Here is a 12926-nt window from a genome sequence, read left to right on the forward strand (position 1 = left end):
CCCTACATTAAGGGGTCGGTTGCCAAATGCGCCCTCTCCAACCTTCTTTTCCACCGTCCTCTCCAACTTTCTTTCACACTGTTATCCCTACATTAAGGGGTCGGTTGCCAAATGCGCCCTCCCCAACCTTCTTTTCCACCGTCCTCTCCAACTTTCTTTCACACTGTTATCCCTACATTAAGGGGTCGGTTGCCAAATGCGCCCTCTCCAACCTTCTTTCCCACCGTCCTCTCCAACTTTCTTTCACACTGTTATCCCTACATTAAGGGGTCGGTTGCCAAATGCGCCCTCTCCAACCTTCTTTCCCACCGTCCTCTCCAACTTTCTTTCACTGTTATCCCTACATTAAGGGGTCGGTTGCCAAATGCGCCCTCTCCAACCTTCTTTCCCACCGTCCTCTCCAACTTTCTTTCACACTGTTATCCCTACATTAAGGGGTCGGTTGCCAAATGCGCCCTCTCCAACCTTCTTTCCCACCGTCCTCTCCAACTTTCTTTCACACTGTTATCCCTACATTAAGGGGTCGGTTGCCAAATGCGCCCTCCCCAACCTTCTTTTCCACCGTCCTCTCCAACTTTCTTTCACACTGTTATCCCTACATTAAGGGGTCGGTTGCCAAATGCGCCCTCCCCAACCTTCTTTCCCACCGTTATCCTTACATTAAGGGGTCGGTTGCCAAATGCGCCCTCTCCAACCTTCTTTTCCACCGTCCTCTCCAACTTTCTTTCACACTGTTATCCCTACATTAAGGGGTTGGTTGCCAAATGCGCCCTCCCAACCTTCTTTTCCACCGTCCTCTCCAACTTTCTTTCACACTGTTATCCCTACATTAAGGGGTCGGTTGCCAAATGCGCCCTCTCCAACCTTCTTTCCCACCGTCCTCTCCAACTTTCTTTCACTGTTATCCCTACATTAAGGGGTCGGTTGCCAAATGCGCCCTCCCCAACCTTCTTTTCCACCGTCCTCTCCAACTTTCTTTCACACTGTTATCCCTACATTAAGGGGTCGGTTGCCAAATGCGCCCTCTCCAACCTTCTTTTCCACCGTCCTCTCCAACTTTCTTTCACACTGTTATCCCTACATTAAGGGGTCGGTTGCCAAATGCGCCCTCCCCAACCTTCTTTTCCACCGTCCTCTCCAACTTTCTTTCACACTGTTATCCCTACATTAAGGGGTCGGTTGCCAAATGCGCCCTCTCCAACCTTCTTTCCCACCGTCCTCTCCAACTTTCTTTCACACTGTTATCCCTACATTAAGGGGTCGGTTGCCAAATGCGCCCTCTCCAACCTTCTTTCCCACCGTCCTCTCCAACTTTCTTTCACACTGTTATCCCTACATTAAGGGGTCGGTTGCCAAATGCGCCCTCTCCAACCTTCTTTCCCACCGTCCTCTCCAACTTTCTTTCACACTGTTATCCCTACATTAAGGGGTCGGTTGCCAAATGCGCCCTCTCCAACCTTCTTTCCCACCGTCCTCTCCAACTTTCTTTCACACTGTTATCCCTACATTAAGGGGTCGGTTGCCAAATGCGCCCTCTCCAACCTTCTTTCCCACCGTCCTCTCCAACTTTCTTTCACACTGTTATCCCTACATTAAGGGGTCGGTTGCCAAATGCGCCCTCCCCAACCTTCTTTTCCACCGTCCTCTCCAACTTTCTTTCACACTGTTATCCCTACATTAAGGGGTTGGTTGCCAAATGCGCCCTCTCCAACCTTCTTTCCCACCGTTATCCTTACATTAAGGGGTCGGTTGCCAAATGCGCCCTCTCCAACCTTCTTTCCCACCGTCCTCTCCAACTTTCTTTCACACTGTTATCCCTACATTAAGGGGTTGGTTGCCAAATGCGCCCTCTCCAACCTTCTTTCCCACCGTCCTCTCCAACTTTCTTTCACACTGTTATCCCTACATTAAGGGGTTGGTTGCCAAATGCGCCCTCTCCAACCTTCTTTCCCACCGTCCTCTCCAACTTTCTTTCACACTGTTATCCCTACATTAAGGGGTTGGTTGCCAAATGCGCCCTCCCCAACCTTCTTTCCCACCGTCCTCTCCAACTTTCTTTCACACTGTTATCCCTACATTAAGGGGTCGGTTGCCAAATGCGCCCTCTCCAACCTTCTTTCCCACCGTCCTCTCCAACTTTCTTTCACACTGTTATCCCTACATTAAGGGGTCGGTTGCCAAATGCGCCCTCTCCAACCTTCTTTCCCACCGTCCTCTCCAACTTTCTTTCACACTGTTATCCCTACATTAAGGGGTCGGTTGCCAAATGCGCCCTCTCCAACCTTCTTTCCCACCGTCCTCTCCAACTTTCTTTCACACTGTTATCCCTACATTAAGGGGTCGGTTGCCAAATGCGCCCTCTCCAACCTTCTTTCCCACCGTCCTCTCCAACTTTCTTTCACACTGTTATCCCTACATTAAGGGGTTGGTTGCCAAATGCGCCCTCTCCAACCTTCTTTCCCACCGTCCTCTCCAACTTTCTTTCACACTGTTATCCCTACATTAAGGGGTCGGTTGCCAAATGCGCCCTCTCCAACCTTCTTTCCCACCGTCCTCTCCAACTTTCTTTCACACTGTTATCCCTACATTAAGGGGTTGGTTGCCAAATGCGCCCTCCCCAACCTTCTTTCCCACCGTCCTCTCCAACTTTCTTTCACACTGTTATCCCTACATTAAGGGGTTGGTTGCCAAATGCGCCCTCCCCAACCTTCTTTCCCACCGTCCTCTCCAACTTTCTTTCACACTGTTATCCCTACATTAAGGGGTTGGTTGCCAAATGCGCCCTCCCCAACCTTCTTTCCCACCGTCCTCTCCAACTTTCTTTCACACTGTTATCCCTACATTAAGGGGTTGGTTGCCAAATGCGCCCTCCCCAACCTTCTTTCCCACCGTCCTCTCCAACTTTCTTTCACACTGTTATCCCTACATTAAGGGGTTGGTTGCCAAATGCGCCCTCCCCAACCTTCTTTCCCACCGTCCTCTCCAACTTTCTTTCACACTGTTATCCCTACATTAAGGGGTTGGTTGCCAAATGCGCCCTCCCCAACCTTCTTTCCCACCGTCCTCTCCAACTTTCTTTCACACTGTTATCCCTACATTAAGGGGTTGGTTGCCAAATGCGCCCTCCCCAACCTTCTTTCCCACCGTCCTCTCCAACTTTCTTTCACACTGTTATCCCTACATTAAGGGGTTGGTTGCCAAATGCGCCCTCCCCAACCTTCTTTCCCACCGTCCTCTCCAACTTTCTTTCACACTGTTATCCCTACATTAAGGGGTTGGTTGCCAAATGCGCCCTCCCCAACCTTCTTTCCCACCGTCCTCTCCAACTTTCTTTCACACTGTTATCCCTACATTAAGGGGTTGGTTGCCAAATGCGCCCTCCCCAACCTTCTTTCCCACCGTCCTCTCCAACTTTCTTTCACACTGTTATCCCTACATTAAGGGGTTGGTTGCCAAATGCGCCCTCCCCAACCTTCTTTCCCACCGTCCTCTCCAACTTTCTTTCACACTGTTATCCCTACATTAAGGGGTTGGTTGCCAAATGCGCCCTCTCCAACCTTCTTTCCCACCGTCCTCTCCAACTTTCTTTCACACTGTTATCCCTACATTAAGGGGTTGGTTGCCAAATGCGCCCTCCCCAACCTTCTTTCCCACCGTCCTCTCCAACTTTCTTTCACACTGTTATCCCTACATTAAGGGGTTGGTTGCCAAATGCGCCCTCCCCAACCTTCTTTCCCACCGTCCTCTCCAACTTTCTTTCACACTGTTATCCCTACATTAAGGGGTTGGTTGCCAAATGCGCCCTCCCCAACCTTCTTTCCCACCGTCCTCTCCAACTTTCTTTCACACTGTTATCCCTACATTAAGGGGTTGGTTGCCAAATGCGCCCTCTCCAACCTTCTTTCCCAGCGTTATCCTTACATTAAGGGGTCGGTTGCCAAATGCGCCCTCTCCAACCTTCTTTCCCACCGTCCTCTCCAACTTTCTTTCACACTGTTATCCCTACATTAAGGGGTTGGTTGCCAAATGCGCCCTCCCCAACCTTCTTTCCCACCGTCCTCTCCAACTTTCTTTCACACTGTTATCCCTACATTAAGGGGTTGGTTGCCAAATGCGCCCTCTCCAACCTTCTTTCCCACCGTCCTCTCCAACTTTCTTTCACACTGTTATCCCTACATTAAGGGGTTGGTTGCCAAATGCGCCCTCTCCAACCTTCTTTCCCACCGTCCTCTCCAACTTTCTTTCACACTGTTATCCCTACATTAAGGGGTTGGTTGCCAAATGCGCCCTCTCCAACCTTCTTTCCCAGCGTTATCCTTACATTAAGGGGTCGGTTGCCAAATGCGCCCTCTCCAACCTTCTTTCCCAGCGTTATCCTTACATTAAGGGGTCGGTTGCCAAATGCGCCCTCTCCAACCTTCTTTCCCACCGTCCTCTCCAACTTTCTTTCACACTGTTATCCCTACATTAAGGGGTTGGTTGCCAAATGCGCCCTCCCCAACCTTCTTTCCCACCGTCCTCTCCAACTTTCTTTCACACTGTTATCCCTACATTAAGGGGTTGGTTGCCAAATGCGCCCTCTCCAACCTTCTTTCCCACCGTCCTCTCCAACTTTCTTTCACACTGTTATCCCTACATTAAGGGGTTGGTTGCCAAATGCGCCCTCTCCAACCTTCTTTCCCACCGTCCTCTCCAACTTTCTTTCACACTGTTATCCCTACATTAAGGGGTCGGTTGCCAAATGCGCCCTCCCCAACCTTCTTTCCCACCGTCCTCTCCAACTTTCTTTCACACTGTTATCCCTACATTAAGGGGTTGGTTGCCAAATGCGCCCTCTCCAACCTTCTTTCCCAGCGTTATCCTTACATTAAGGGGTCGGTTGCCAAATGCGCCCTCCCCAACCTTCTTTCCACCGTCCTCTCCAACTTTCTTTCACACTGTTATCCCTACATTAAGGGGTTGGTTGCCAAATGCGCCCTCTCCAACCTTCTTTCCCACCGTTATCCTTACATTAAGGGGTCGGTTGCCAAATGCGCCCTCTCCAACCTTCTTTCCCACCGTCCTCTCCAACTTTCTTTCACACTGTTATCCCTACATTAAGGGGTCGGTTGCCAAATGCGCCCTCTCCAACCTTCTTTCCCACCGTCCTCTCCAACTTTCTTTCACACTGTTATCCCTACATTAAGGGGTTGGTTGCCAAATGCGCCCTCTCCAACCTTCTTTCCCACCGTCCTCTCCAACTTTCTTTCACACTGTTATCCCTACATTAAGGGGTCGGTTGCCAAATGCGCCCTCTCCAACCTTCTTTCCCAGCGTTATCCTTACATTAAGGGGTCGGTTGCCAAATGCGCCCTCTCCAACCTTCTTTCCCACCGTCCTCTCCAACTTTCTTTCACACTGTTATCCCTACATTAAGGGGTTGGTTGCCAAATGCGCCCTCTCCAACCTTCTTTCCCACCGTCCTCTCCAACTTTCTTTCACACTGTTATCCCTACATTAAGGGGTTGGTTGCCAAATGCGCCCTCTCCAACCTTCTTTCCCACCGTCCTCTCCAACTTTCTTTCACACTGTTATCCCTACATTAAGGGGTCGGTTGCCAAATGCGCCCTCTCCAACCTTCTTTCCCAGCGTTATCCTTACATTAAGGGGTCGGTTGCCAAATGCGCCCTCTCCAACCTTCTTTCCCACCGTCCTCTCCAACTTTCTTTCACACTGTTATCCCTACATTAAGGGGTTGGTTGCCAAATGCGCCCTCTCCAACCTTCTTTCCCACCGTCCTCTCCAACTTTCTTTCACACTGTTATCCCTACATTAAGGGGTTGGTTGCCAAATGCGCCCTCTCCAACCTTCTTTCCCACCGTCCTCTCCAACTTTCTTTCACACTGTTATCCCTACATTAAGGGGTCGGTTGCCAAATGCGCCCTCTCCAACCTTCTTTCCCAGCGTTATCCTTACATTAAGGGGTCGGTTGCCAAATGCGCCCTCTCCAACCTTCTTTCCCACCGTCCTCTCCAACTTTCTTTCACACTGTTATCCCTACATTAAGGGGTTGGTTGCCAAATGCGCCCTCTCCAACCTTCTTTCCCACCGTCCTCTCCAACTTTCTTTCACACTGTTATCCCTACATTAAGGGGTTGGTTGCCAAATGCGCCCTCTCCAACCTTCTTTCCCAGCGTTATCCTTACATTAAGGGGTCGGTTGCCAAATGCGCCCTCTCCAACCTTCTTTCCCAGCGTTATCCTTACATTAAGGGGTCGGTTGCCAAATGCGCCCTCTCCAACCTTCTTTCCCACCGTTATCCTTACATTAAGGGGTCGGTTGCCAAATGCGCCCTCCCAACCTTCTTTCCCACCGTTATCCTTACATTAGGGGGTCGGTTGCCAAATGCGCCCTCCCCAACCTTCTTTCCCACCGTTATCCTTACATTAGGGGTCGGTTGCCAAATGCGCCCTCCCCAACCTTCTTTCCCACCGTTATCCTTACATTACGGGGTCGGTTGCCAAATGCGCCCTCCCCAACCTTCTTTCCCACCGTTATCCTTACATTAAGGGGTCGGTTGCCAAATGCGCCCTCCCCAACCTTCTTTCCCACCGTTATCCTTACATTAAGGGGTCGGTTGCCAAATGCGCCCTCTCCAACCTTCTTTCCCACCGTCCTCTCCAACTTTCTTTCACTGTTATCCCTACATTAAGGGGTCGGTTGCCAAATGCGCCCTCTCCAACCTTCTTTCCCACCGTCCTCTCCAACTTTCTTTCACACTGTTATCCCTACATTAAGGGGTCGGTTGCCAAATGCGCCCTCTCCAACCTTCTTTCCCACCGTCCTCTCCAACTTTCTTTCACACTGTTATCCCTACATTAAGGGGTCGGTTGCCAAATGCGCCCTCTCCAACCTTCTTTCCCACCGTCCTCTCCAACTTTCTTTCACTGTTATCCCTACATTAAGGGGTCGGTTGCCAAATGCGCCCTCTCCAACCTTCTTTCCCACCGTCCTCTCCAACTTTCTTTCACACTGTTATCCCTACATTAAGGGGTCGGTTGCCAAATGCGCCCTCTCCAACCTTCTTTCCCACCGTTATCCTTACATTAAGGGGTCGGTTGCCAAATGCGCCCTCTCCAACCTTCTTTCCCACCGTCCTCTCCAACTTTCTTTCACACTGTTATCCCTACATTAAGGGGTTGGTTGCCAAATGCGCCCTCTCCAACCTTCTTTCCCAGCGTTATCCTTACATTAAGGGGTCGGTTGCCAAATGCGCCCTCTCCAACCTTCTTTCCCACCGTCCTCTCCAACTTTCTTTCACTGTTATCCCTACATTAAGGGGTCGGTTGCCAAATGCGCCCTCTCCAACCTTCTTTCCCACCGTCCTCTCCAACTTTCTTTCACACTGTTATCCCTACATTAAGGGGTCGGTTGCCAAATGCGCCCTCTCCAACCTTCTTTCCCACCGTCCTCTCCAACTTTCTTTCACACTGTTATCCCTACATTAAGGGGTCGGTTGCCAAATGCGCCCTCTCCAACCTTCTTTCCCACCGTCCTCTCCAACTTTCTTTCACTGTTATCCCTACATTAAGGGGTCGGTTGCCAAATGCGCCCTCTCCAACCTTCTTTCCCACCGTCCTCTCCAACTTTCTTTCACACTGTTATCCCTACATTAAGGGGTCGGTTGCCAAATGCGCCCTCTCCAACCGTTCTTTCCCAGCGTTATCCTTACATTAAGGGGTCGGTTGCCAAATGCGCCCTCCCAACCTTCTTTCCACCGTCCTCTCCAACTTTCTTTCACACTGTTATCCCTACATTAAGGGGTTGGTTGCCAAATGCGCCCTCTCCAACCTTCTTTCCCAGCGTTATCCTTACATTAAGGGGTCGGTTGCCAAATGCGCCCTCTCCAACCTTCTTTTCCACCGTCCTCTCCAACTTTCTTTCACACTGTTATCCCTACATTAAGGGGTCGGTTGCCAAATGCGCCCTCTCCAACCTTCTTTCCCAGCGTTATCCTTACATTAAGGGGTCGGTTGCCAAATGCGCCCTCCCCAACCTTCTTTTCCACCGTCCTCTCCAACTTTCTTTCACACTGTTATCCCTACATTAAGGGGTTGGTTGCCAAATGCGCCCTCTCCAACCTTCTTTCCCAGCGTTATCCTTACATTAAGGGGTCGGTTGCCAAATGCGCCCTCCCCAACCTTCTTTTCCACCGTCCTCTCCAACTTTCTTTCACACTGTTATCCCTACATTAAGGGGTCGGTTGCCAAATGCGCCCTCTCCAACCTTCTTTTCCACCGTCCTCTCCAACTTTCTTTCACACTGTTATCCCTACATTAAGGGGTTGGTTGCCAAATGCGCCCTCCCCAACCTTCTTTTCCACCGTCCTCTCCAACTTTCTTTCACACTGTTATCCCTACATTAAGGGGTCGGTTGCCAAATGCGCCCTCCCCAACCTTCTTTCCCACCGTCCTCTCCAACTTTCTTTCACACTGTTATCCCTACATTAAGGGGTCGGTTGCCAAATGCGCCCTCCCCAACCTTCTTTTCCACCGTCCTCTCCAACTTTCTTTCACACTGTTATCCCTACATTAAGGGGTTGGTTGCCAAATGCGCCCTCTCCAACCTTCTTTCCCACCGTCCTCTCCAACTTTCTTTCACACTGTTATCCCTACATTAAGGGGTCGGTTGCCAAATGCGCCCTCTCCAACCTTCTTTCCCACCGTCCTCTCCAACTTTCTTTCACACTGTTATCCCTACATTAAGGGGTCGGTTGCCAAATGCGCCCTCTCCAACCTTCTTTCCCAGCGTTATCCTTACATTAAGGGGTTGGTTGCCAAATGCGCCCTCCCCAACCTTCTTTCCCACCGTCCTCTCCAACTTTCTTTCACACTGTTATCCCTACATTAAGGGGTCGGTTGCCAAATGCGCCCTCTCCAACCTTCTTTCCCACCGTCCTCTCCAACTTTCTTTCACACTGTTATCCCTACATTAAGGGGTCGGTTGCCAAATGCGCCCTCTCCAACCTTCTTTCCCACCGTCCTCTCCAACTTTCTTTCACACTGTTATCCCTACATTAAGGGGTCGGTTGCCAAATGCGCCCTCTCCAACCTTCTTTCCCACCGTCCTCTCCAACTTTCTTTCACTGTTATCCCTACATTAAGGGGTCGGTTGCCAAATGCGCCCTCTCCAACCTTCTTTCCCACCGTCCTCTCCAACTTTCTTTCACTGTTATCCCTACATTAAGGGGTCGGTTGCCAAATGCGCCCTCTCCAACCTTCTTTCCCACCGTCCTCTCCAACTTTCTTTCACACTGTTATCCCTACATTAAGGGGTCGGTTGCCAAATGCGCCCTCTCCAACCTTCTTTCCCACCGTCCTCTCCAACTTTCTTTCACACTGTTATCCCTACATTAAGGGGTCGGTTGCCAAATGCGCCCTCTCCAACCTTCTTTCCCACCGTCCTCTCCAACTTTCTTTCACACTGTTATCCCTACATTAAGGGGTCGGTTGCCAAATGCGCCCTCTCCAACCTTCTTTCCCACCGTCCTCTCCAACTTTCTTTCACTGTTATCCCTACATTAAGGGGTCGGTTGCCAAATGCGCCCTCTCCAACCTTCTTTCCCACCGTCCTCTCCAACTTTCTTTCACACTGTTATCCCTACATTAAGGGGTTGGTTGCCAAATGCGCCCTCTCCAACCTTCTTTCCCAGCGTTATCCTTACATTAAGGGGTCGGTTGCCAAATGCGCCCTCCCCAACCTTCTTTTCCACCGTCCTCTCCAACTTTCTTTCACACTGTTATCCCTACATTAAGGGGTCGGTTGCCAAATGCGCCCTCTCCAACCTTCTTTTCCACCGTCCTCTCCAACTTTCTTTCACACTGTTATCCCTACATTAAGGGGTTGGTTGCCAAATGCGCCCTCTCCAACCTTCTTTCCCAGCGTTATCCTTACATTAAGGGGTCGGTTGCCAAATGCGCCCTCCCCAACCTTCTTTTCCACCGTCCTCTCCAACTTTCTTTCACACTGTTATCCCTACATTAAGGGGTTGGTTGCCAAATGCGCCCTCTCCAACCTTCTTTCCCACCGTCCTCTCCAACTTTCTTTCACACTGTTATCCCTACATTAAGGGGTCGGTTGCCAAATGCGCCCTCTCCAACCTTCTTTCCCAGCGTTATCCTTACATTAAGGGGTCGGTTGCCAAATGCGCCCTCTCCAACCTTCTTTCCCACCGTCCTCTCCAACTTTCTTTCACACTGTTATCCCTACATTAAGGGGTCGGTTGCCTGATGCGCCCTCTCCAACCTTCTTTCCCACCGTCCTCTCCAACTTTCTTTCACACTGTTATCCCTACATTAAGGGGTCGGTTGCCAAATGCGCCCTCTCCAACCTTCTTTCCCACCGTCCTCTCCAACTTTCTTTCACACTGTTATCCCTACATTAAGGGGTCGGTTGCCTGATGCGCCCTCTCCAACCTTCTTTCCCACCGTCCTCTCCAACTTTCTTTCACACTGTTATCCCTACATTAAGGGGTCGGTTGCCAAATGCGCCCTCTCCAACCTTCTTTCCCACCGTCCTCTCCAACTTTCTTTCACACTGTTATCCCTACATTAAGGGGTTGGTTGCCAAATGCGCCCTCTCCAACCTTCTTTCCCAGCGTTATCCTTACATTAAGGGGTCGGTTGCCAAATGCGCCCTCCCCAACCTTCTTTTCCACCGTCCTCTCCAACTTTCTTTCACACTGTTATCCCTACATTAAGGGGTTGGTTGCCAAATGCGCCCTCTCCAACCTTCTTTCCCAGCGTTATCCTTACATTAAGGGGTCGGTTGCCAAATGCGCCCTCTCCAACCTTCTTTCCCACCGTCCTCTCCAACTTTCTTTCACTGTTATCCCTACATTAAGGGGTCGGTTGCCAAATGCGCCCTCTCCAACCTTCTTTCCCACCGTCCTCTCCAACTTTCTTTCACACTGTTATCCCTACATTAAGGGGTCGGTTGCCTGATGCGCCCTCTCCAACCTTCTTTCCCACCGTCCTCTCCAACTTTCTTTCACACTGTTATCCCTACATTAAGGGGTCGGTTGCCAAATGCGCCCTCCCCAACCTTCTTTCCCACCGTTATCCTTACATTAAGGGGTCGGTTGCCAAATGCGCCCTCTCCAACCTTCTTTCCCACCGTCCTCTCCAACTTTCTTTCACACTGTTATCCCTACATTAAGGGGTTGGTTGCCAAATGCGCCCTCTCCAACCTTCTTTCCCAGCGTTATCCTTACATTAAGGGGTCGGTTGCCAAATGCGCCCTCTCCAACCTTCTTTCCCACCGTCCTCTCCAACTTTCTTTCACTGTTATCCCTACATTAAGGGGTCGGTTGCCAAATGCGCCCTCTCCAACCTTCTTTTCCACCGTCCTCTCCAACTTTCTTTCACACTGTTATCCCTACATTAAGGGGTTGGTTGCCAAATGCGCCCTCTCCAACCTTCTTTCCCAGCGTTATCCTTACATTAAGGGGTCGGTTGCCAAATGCGCCCTCTCCAACCTTCTTTCCCACCGTCCTCTCCAACTTTCTTTCACACTGTTATCCCTACATTAAGGGGTCGGTTGCCAAATGCGCCCTCCCCAACCTTCTTTCCCACCGTTATCCTTACATTAAGGGGTCGGTTGCCAAATGCGCCCTCTCCAACCTTCTTTCCCACCGTCCTCTCCAACTTTCTTTCACACTGTTATCCCTACATTAAGGGGTTGGTTGCCAAATGCGCCCTCTCCAACCTTCTTTCCCAGCGTTATCCTTACATTAAGGGGTCGGTTGCCAAATGCGCCCTCTCCAACCTTCTTTCCCACCGTCCTCTCCAACTTTCTTTCACACTGTTATCCCTACATTAAGGGGTCGGTTGCCTGATGCGCCCTCTCCAACCTTCTTTCCCACCGTCCTCTCCAACTTTCTTTCACACTGTTATCCCTACATTAAGGGGTCGGTTGCCAAATGCGCCCTCCCCAACCTTCTTTCCCAGCGTTATCCTTACATTAAGGGGTCGGTTGCCAAATGCGCCCTCTCCAACCTTCTTTTCCACCGTCCTCTCCAACTTTCTTTCACACTGTTATCCCTACATTAAGGGGTTGGTTGCCAAATGCGCCCTCTCCAACCTTCTTTCCCAGCGTTTTCCTTACATTAAGGGGTCGGTTGCCAAATGCGCCCTCTCCAACCTTCTTTCCCACCGTCCTCTCCAACTTTCTTTCACACTGTTATCCCTACATTAAGGGGTCGGTTGCCTGATGCGCCCTCTCCAACCTTCTTTCCCACCGTCCTCTCCAACTTTCTTTCACACTGTTATCCCTACATTAAGGGGTCGGTTGCCAAATGCGCCCTCCCCAACCTTCTTTCCCAGCGTTATCCTTACATTAAGGGGTCGGTTGCCAAATGCGCCCTCTCCAACCTTCTTTTCCACCGTCCTCTCCAACTTTCTTTCACACTGTTATCCCTACATTAAGGGGTTGGTTGCCAAATGCGCCCTCTCCAACCTTCTTTCCCAGCGTTTTCCTTACATTAAGGGGTCGGTTGCCAAATGCGCCCTCTCCAACCTTCTTTCCCACCGTCCTCTCCAACTTTCTTTCACACTGTTATCCCTACATTAAGGGGTCGGTTGCCTGATGCGCCCTCTCCAACCTTCTTTCCCACCGTCCTCTCCAACTTTCTTTCACACTGTTATCCCTACATTAAGGGGTCGGTTGCCAAATGCGCCCTCCCCAACCTTCTTTCCCAGCGTTATCCTTACATTAAGGGGTCGGTTGCCAAATGCGCCCTCTCCAACCTTCTTTTCCACCGTCCTCTCCAACTTTCTTTCACACTGTTATCCCTACATTAAGGGGTTGGTTGCCAAATGCGCCCTCTCCAACCTTCTTTCCCAGCGTTTTCCTTACATTAAGGGGTCGGTTGCCAAATGCGCCCTCCC

Source organism: Palaemon carinicauda, chromosome 24 (genome assembly GCF_036898095.1).
Source record: "Palaemon carinicauda isolate YSFRI2023 chromosome 24, ASM3689809v2, whole genome shotgun sequence".
Taxonomy (NCBI): domain Eukaryota; kingdom Metazoa; phylum Arthropoda; class Malacostraca; order Decapoda; family Palaemonidae; genus Palaemon; species Palaemon carinicauda.